The sequence below is a fragment of the Neltuma alba genome, unplaced genomic scaffold (genome assembly GCF_004799145.2).
Source record: "Neltuma alba isolate B1F8T4 unplaced genomic scaffold, ASM479914v2 tig00010471_pilon, whole genome shotgun sequence".
NCBI lineage: Eukaryota > Viridiplantae > Streptophyta > Magnoliopsida > Fabales > Fabaceae > Neltuma > Neltuma alba.
In genome coordinates this window covers 30,855-38,733 of record NW_021635359.1, presented here as the reverse complement: position 1 = coordinate 38,733, position 7,879 = coordinate 30,855, and positions in this window count along the sequence as shown.

Here is a 7,879-nt window from a genome sequence, read left to right as displayed (position 1 = left end):
CCAAGCCTTAAATGAAGAGGATTTTGATTTTTGGAAATTAATTACATTTGGAATTACTTAATTAAAAGAGAGGTTACAAGAAGGATTAGGCAAGTGACACATGGCATATCATTAGTTGTGGTGGTTGGGATATTTTTGGCATTAAAGAGAGCTCTTCCTCCACATTTTGCAAGACTTCATTTCAGCCAAGACAAGAAGGGACCATAGCCATCCATTTATGAAGCTCAAGCAAGAAGAAAGACACTACCTTTAGTCAAGTAAGCTTGGGGTTAAGGTTAGTAGATGATCCTATGTTGTTTCTTGCTTGATTCTCTTGAGTTTGATGGTTGAAATTTTTGGTTATCCCCCTTGAAGTGTGCTGGACGAAATGTATATGGTTAGGGGAAGGAAATATTGATGTTAAACCTAGCTAAAACACTTTGATTCAAGGTTCTTTCAAATGGTTTTATGCTATTTTTGAAAAGAACTCATGGTTGAATCTTAAGGGGTATGGTTCGTCCAAGTTGAGAACTCCACCCTATGATGATATTTTCAAAGTTTTGATGCTTCCATGATGTTTAAAAGAGAAAATGGTGTAGGATAAACCTAAAGAACAAGTGTTGGAAGCCTTAAAAATTGAAGTTGTGATTTTTGGAAAATAAACCCTAAGTGTTTGGCCAGCTTGGTTTTTGAGAAAGGAAATTTCTTTTCTTAAATCCAAGTACATATTTGGAATCTACATGAAAAATCACATAGAGATGATGAAATGTCCTACCTTTAATTCCTCAGAGTACGCATTCGTAAGCGTTATGGTTCAAGCAGATCACGACACAAGCCCGTGGATTTAAAATTTCAACATAATTACTCAGGTTACTATTCACTGTTAAATTTCCAGATTATAGGTCCAACTTCAAAAATTCATAACTAATTCCATAAAAATTTTATTGAAGTGTTCTAAAATTCTACAGAAAGATATTTCAATTCTCTTTAAGGAAAAAATATCCAATTGGACTTATCTTTGCCCAATTCATACAGTTTAATCAATAAATATTACTGTTTATTTCATAAAATCTGGAACTTCCAGATTCTGTGCATCAACTTTGGGAATTCGTATCTCCTTGTGTACACATCCAATTGAGATGATCTATCTATCATTTTAAAGCTTGGGATATGTACTATGAGTCTGCCAAATCTCGTGACTTAACTTATTCGTTTGATAGGTCAAACCAGAGCTACAAACTCACTGCTCCAAGACCTACGTTTTATCCCTTAACATCTCTTTACATTAATTCTTTTTATTCTTTGGTATTCATAACATGGGCTTACTCTTTCCCATTCATACTCATACATTTCTATACATGCCATAAGCATTATAATTAAATACATGGCATCATAGGCATCCACAACATAAATTACATAATAGGTGAATTACACATTGAATAATAATATCATTCATTAACATGAACAATTCTCCACTTTCTTCTCCTTGCTTCTCATGCCATTATTGCCCATTGATGATTGACCTAAATGGTTGGTTGGGAAGGGGTGAGATTCGGAATAATCTCAGTAGCAAACAATACCATATTAATCATGCTAGATGGATGCTAATACACTACACGTAACTTGTTTATTCTCTTGTTAATTAGTGACATATTAGCATACTCAAAGCTAACTTCTTAATGCATGGCCATGGAGACATAATCTACTCATCATGAATAGCAATTACAGCAGCTAAAACATGTCAAAATAACATTCAATAACATGTACACGGCAACACACAAGCATACAACATCAAGCAATGACAATAGGTAAGTTCACTACCTTGCACCTCAAGCTTTCCTCTTACTTTTCCTTTGACTCCCTTGACTTTCCAACCATGTGGACATTCGGTAAACATCATCAAACATCCTCTTGGATGTTCCAAAGGTCCTAAACATAGTCACAATGATCATACAATCTATTAGGACTAAGAGATTACATAATATTCAAGACTACCTCTCTTGAACCTCAACCCTTTCTCTTGGTTTAAGGGTTTTCTTTCTAGCTTTTTGAACATAAATCTCATCATTTTCTATCCTTAAGATCCATTTCTTGTCAATTAGGACCACTTTAGATGGCCTTAGATTCAAGAAGATCAAATCTAAAAAATTTGCTTCGCGGGTACTGTTCACGCAAGAATTCTATAATTTTTGCTCAACTTTGAAAATTCATAATTAATTCTAGAAAAATCCAAATTGAGTGATTCCAAGTCTCACTAAAATATCCTTAAGTTAAATTTACACAAAAAATAGTTTCAGGAGCCAATTCTATTTTGAACATTACCGAAATTGTGCAGAACTCGACACTCTTCCAAAGATTCAACACTATTTCCAGATTTCAAACCCTAACTTTGAAAAATCACCATAAATCGTACACATATCCAAATGAAGTGTTCTACCCATAGATTTAAAGCTCACAGAGTGCACTTTAATCATGCCAAATTTCAGAATCAGATACAAAGAGAAACTAATTCGAAATAGGTATCAAATCAGATGCTACAACCATCATATACCTTGATCTTGAAGCTTGAACTTAGGTGGACTTTCTCTCACTAGAAATAGCTCTTTCTCTCTCTAGATGCAAGAGCGGCAGAGTTTTCCCTATGGTTCCTTACTTGGCCAAAAATGTGAGGGGAGGAGTGCCTATTTATAGCAAAAAATTTGGCTTGAATGGACCAAAATGCCCTTGATGGCTAATAGAAAGGGTAAGGGCGATTTTGGAACTTCAAGTTAACTTTTACATCATCATCACATCATCTTCTTGCATCATACTTATCTCATCCTTCTAGAAGATGCCAAGTGTCATAAAAGTGGTGGAGGAGAAGGGAGATTAGATCCTAGCCGTTGGATCAAAACTTAATCCTTAAGTTTCCTCCGAATTTACTTGGCCCATGTTTCTCCGGCTTTCTTTATGGCCTTTTAGAACTCAAAAAATTCTTTTGTCTACTTCATAAATTTTCTTTAATTCTAGAGAGTATCTATGAATTTTCTTAGGCCATAACACTTCCTTTAAGCCTTGCATAAAATTCATTTACTAAAATATCCTTTTATCGGCAAAACTGGCTTTTTAATTTATTAAAGCCATTCCACTAGCCTTTTTGTTGCGGGACTAATTTTATAAATTAGTAAAACCTTTCAAATATTTAATCTCATTTTTTCATACATTGTTGAGGTCTCTTGCTATTTTAAATAATTACCTCAAAAATGTACTTTTTACTGGTCATAACCTTATAAATTCCATTTAAGCTACCTCAGGGGTACTTTCATCTTTTCTCTTCACAGAAGAGCCTTAGAATATTATTTTCCATTTTCTAGGATTTTCTTGGAATTCTTTGTATACTCTTCCATTTTCATCCATATTGGTCATAACTTTCTGAATTTACGGTTTAGTCCCTGCTTGGACTTAACTTTATACAATCCTCTCTTTGAGGTTTATAACTTAACCTTTGGCCTGTATCTACCCTCTTTTCTCTCTTTGAGCCTTCGAGACTTTACTGGAGCCTCTAGCTTTGATTATACTTGAGCCCCTGAAAAATTTTACTTTGTAGTTTAATCCCTGAAACTGCTTTAATTTTCTTTCTTGTCTTTGGGACCTCTGCTAATAGGGGTCTAGTAGCCTATCTAATTTAGGCTATTTTTAGTACTTCTAGGCTTAAAAGTTGGGATGTTACAGATGAAACAAGAAAGAATTTTTAGGGTTCAAGGAAACAAAGCTCCAAAATCAAAGATTAAAGATTAAAGGGATAAGGGGTTACTTGAGTTTTGCTATTGATTTTTTTTTTTACATGATTTGGTTTGTAATGTTGCCACCCTTTTTATGGATTGTGATATTAGGGTTTGATATTTGTAGAGGAGAGGAAGAAGATCAAAGAATTAAAGAGCTTTTGGATCAAGGTAGTAGGATTTAATTAGCTATTAATGTTAACTTTGCATTGTTTATTGTAGTATGAATGCTTGCTATCATGTGGATGAACTATGATGATTGTGATGTGGTTGCTCCTTGCATTCATTGCCTTGGCCTTGCATGTTAAGGTTGCCTATTTATAAGAAGATTAGTTCTCCTATGCTAGCTAATGTTGAAATGCTTTAATGATGATGCATGCTGATGTTATGGTTGATTTTTCTCGCTACTGGGATTTCATTGAAATCTCATCCTCCCAAAATAATCCAACATTTTAGGGCCTGAACCATCCAAAGGGAAGCTACAGATTCAAGGGTGATTATGGTGTTAAACCATAAAAATCATTTGACTTTTGGTTATGTATATTTAATAATATTGTGATGCTGTAACCCTAAGTAGACCATTGATTTGGAGCTATATTTTGACTAAGTTCTTGAATGAATTCTACCATGAAATTTGGCATGCTTAAAGATCATGTCTTGAGCTTCAATTTGATAGGTATAACGTTGAAAATGGACAACTGTACGATTTTTAGTGAATTTTCAAATTTAAGTTTCAAAATCTGAAAAAAGGGTTTTTACCAAAATGACAGTGGTCAATTTCCTAAAAACCTAGCACTTTACCATAAGGAATTAGGTTACAAGATTATTTGTTCTTGAAAGACCATTCAAAGAGCTTTTCACATAATTTTGAGCCACTCTGTTTTGATTTTTCTAAATTAAGTTATAAATTTTTGAAATTGGACTAGAAATCTGGAACTTACCACATGAACAGTAAATTTCCGAAAAATAACCTTCTAAATGAGATTTTTGAGCTCAAGATCATCTAATGTGGTTTAAAATGGTTTTAATTGAACTCTAAGTCATTCTAGTAGTATGGTGTAATAGGGGTGAATTAGGTGATGTATAAAAATTTAACTAAATAAAATAATTGAACAAATGAAACAGAAGAGATGAGTTTGGAAGGTTTCACCGAAAAATGAAGACACAGAGTTTATATTGGTTTGGTCTCAACCACTTGACCTATGTCCAGTCCTCAAAGTGACTTTGAGATTTCCACTATATCCCCAAGACTAAATGGGTTCTTGGTGCCTCAGTATAATAACTGAATCCCTCAATCACTCCCACTTACTACCCGTAAGGTTACAATCCCCTCAAGAGTCCATACTCTTGAGTTACTCTCAGAATTGAGTAAAGAAAGATATATCAAACTCTCTCACAGAGTATATGAATGATAAACATTAAAGTTCGATAAAACAGAGTATTGAATGCAACAATAGATTTTTAGCAAACAGTAGCTCATGTATTCAATACTTCATTCAATGTTCTTCACGCTTTTTATAGTTGGAGTATTTCAGTTATCCGTTAGACTGAAGAGCTTCTAGTCGTTGGAAGATCGCCTGTGTGTGTTCAATGGTTATAATGGTAGTTCACCATTAATGCTTCTAACACAGTAGGTTAAGGGCTATAAAATAACCATTGCGCTTCATAATCTAGAGAAGACTCTTAGTACAAGTAAGTTTTCTTTTTCAAGGAAATAGAAATGAGTGACTGAAGAAGTGATGATTCTTGACATTGAAACATAAATTGGAAAGCACAAAATTATTCATCTAAGAAGGATGAGCTTACTTGATCAAAGCCTTAATCGATAACTCTTTGATCGATCATGTTATCAATTAATTATCAAAGAGATAGATACAACAGATGTCACACCTTACTATCATATTCACTTAGGGTTTAATTAAAACTAATTTAGACCACATTGGATGGTCTTGGGCTTAATTTTACCATAAAAACGTTGATTTTCAGATTTTTACTGTTCATCAGGTAAAAATCCAGTTTTTTGGCCTAACTTCAAAAATTCATAACTTAATCTTAAAAAATCAAAATGAAGTGGTTCAAAATTCTATAAAAAGATCTTTGAATTCTCTCTCAAGGAAAAATAATTTTGTGAACCAATTCTATTTGATAAAGTGTCAGGTTTTTGTGGAAATCACCTCTGTCCATTTGGCAAAAACCCTTTTTTTTAGATTCTGAACCTTAAATTTCAAAAATCATTAAAAATCGTATAGTTGGCCATTTTTAACATGCTACCTATTTATTTGAAGCTCATGATGGGAAATTTAAGCATACTAAATTTCGTGAAGAAATTCGTTTGGGAACTTAATAAAATATGGTTCTAATTTGGCGTCATGCTTAGGGATTACAGCACCAACCGTACATACTTATACATAACCAAATATAAATATTTTCTTATGGTTCATCACCATATTTATCCTTGGATTTGTAGCCTCCCTTTTGATGATTTAGTCTCTAAAATATTAGGTCAAAGCCTTGATCGATAACTCTTTGATTGATCATGTTATCGATTAATTATCAAAGAGATAGATACAACAGATGTCACACCTTACTATTAGATTCACTTAGAGTTTAATTAAAACCAATTTAGACCATATTGGATGGTCTTGGGCTTAATTTTACCATAAAAACACTGATTTTTCAGATTTTTACTATTCATCAGGTAAAAATCTAGTTTCCTGACCCAATTTCAAAAATTCATAACTTAATCTAGAAAAATCAAAATGGAGTTGTTCAAAATTCTATAAAAAGATCTTTGAATTCTCTCTCAAGGAAAAATAATTTTGTGAACCAATTCTATTTGATAAAGTGTCAGGGTTTTGTGGAAGTCACCTCTGTCCACTTGGCAAAACCCCTTTTTTTTTCAGATTCAGAACCTTAACTTTCAAAAATCATTAAATATCATATAGTTGGCCATTTTTAACGTGCTGTCTATTGATTTAAAGCTCATGATGTGAAATTTAAGCATACTAAATTTTGTGAAGAAATTTGTTTGGGAACTTAATAAAATATGGCTCTAATTTGGCATCCTGCTTAGGGATTATAGCACCAACCGTACATACTTATACATAACCAAATATAAATGTTTCATCATGGTTCATCACCATATTTATCCTTGGATTTGCAGCCTCCCTTTTGATGATTTAGTCTCTAAAATATTAGGTTACATATTGGGGATGAGATTTCAACGAAATCCCAGTAGCAAGATCAATCAACCAAAACATCAACATGCATCAATTACAAGCATTGCAACCTTTTGCTATAAATAGGGAACTACTTTACCTCATACATGTAGCACTCCAACATGCAATAGCCAAGGCACTTAAAGCAAGAAGTATAGCTACACATTCATCATCATCATCATCATCATTTAGCTCAACCATATAATAGCACATGAAATTGCATAGCACTCAATGCAACACTCAACATTAAGGTTAATTAAATCTTGCTACCTTGATCCAATGCTCTTTGATTTTCTTGTTCTTCTTTCTTGCTTCCACAAATGCCAAACCCTAACATGGCAATCCACAAAAAAGACAGCAAGAATCATCAACCATTCCACATAAACATCAATAACATAACTCAAGGACAACCTTTGTCCCATAAAGTTTCCACCTTAAATTTTAGAGTTTTGTTTCCCTAAACCCTAAAAATTCTCTCTTGACTTATTCCTACATGATTTTTCATATAGATTCCAAATATTTGCTTGGATTTAACAAAATAAAACTCCCTCTTTCAGTTTCAGCTTGGTCGGACCACTATGGTTTATTTTATAAAAATTACAATTTCAGCTTTAATGCTTCCAACCTTTGTTCTTTAGGTTTATCCTACACCATTTTCCATTTTGAACACAATAGAAGCATCAAAAATTTGAAAAAATCATCCTAGGGTCCAGCTCTTGCTTTGGTCGAAATGAACCTCAAGAGAAACATTAAAGAAAACACTTCAAAAACTACCTACAACCACTTGTAATCACAAGGATCTATCATGCTTTGAAGTGTTCTAGCAAGTTTTAATAAAGAAACTTCAACCGTCAAACTCAAGAGAAACAAGCAAGGAACAACATAGAATCAACTACTAACCTTAACTCCAAGCTTTCTTAA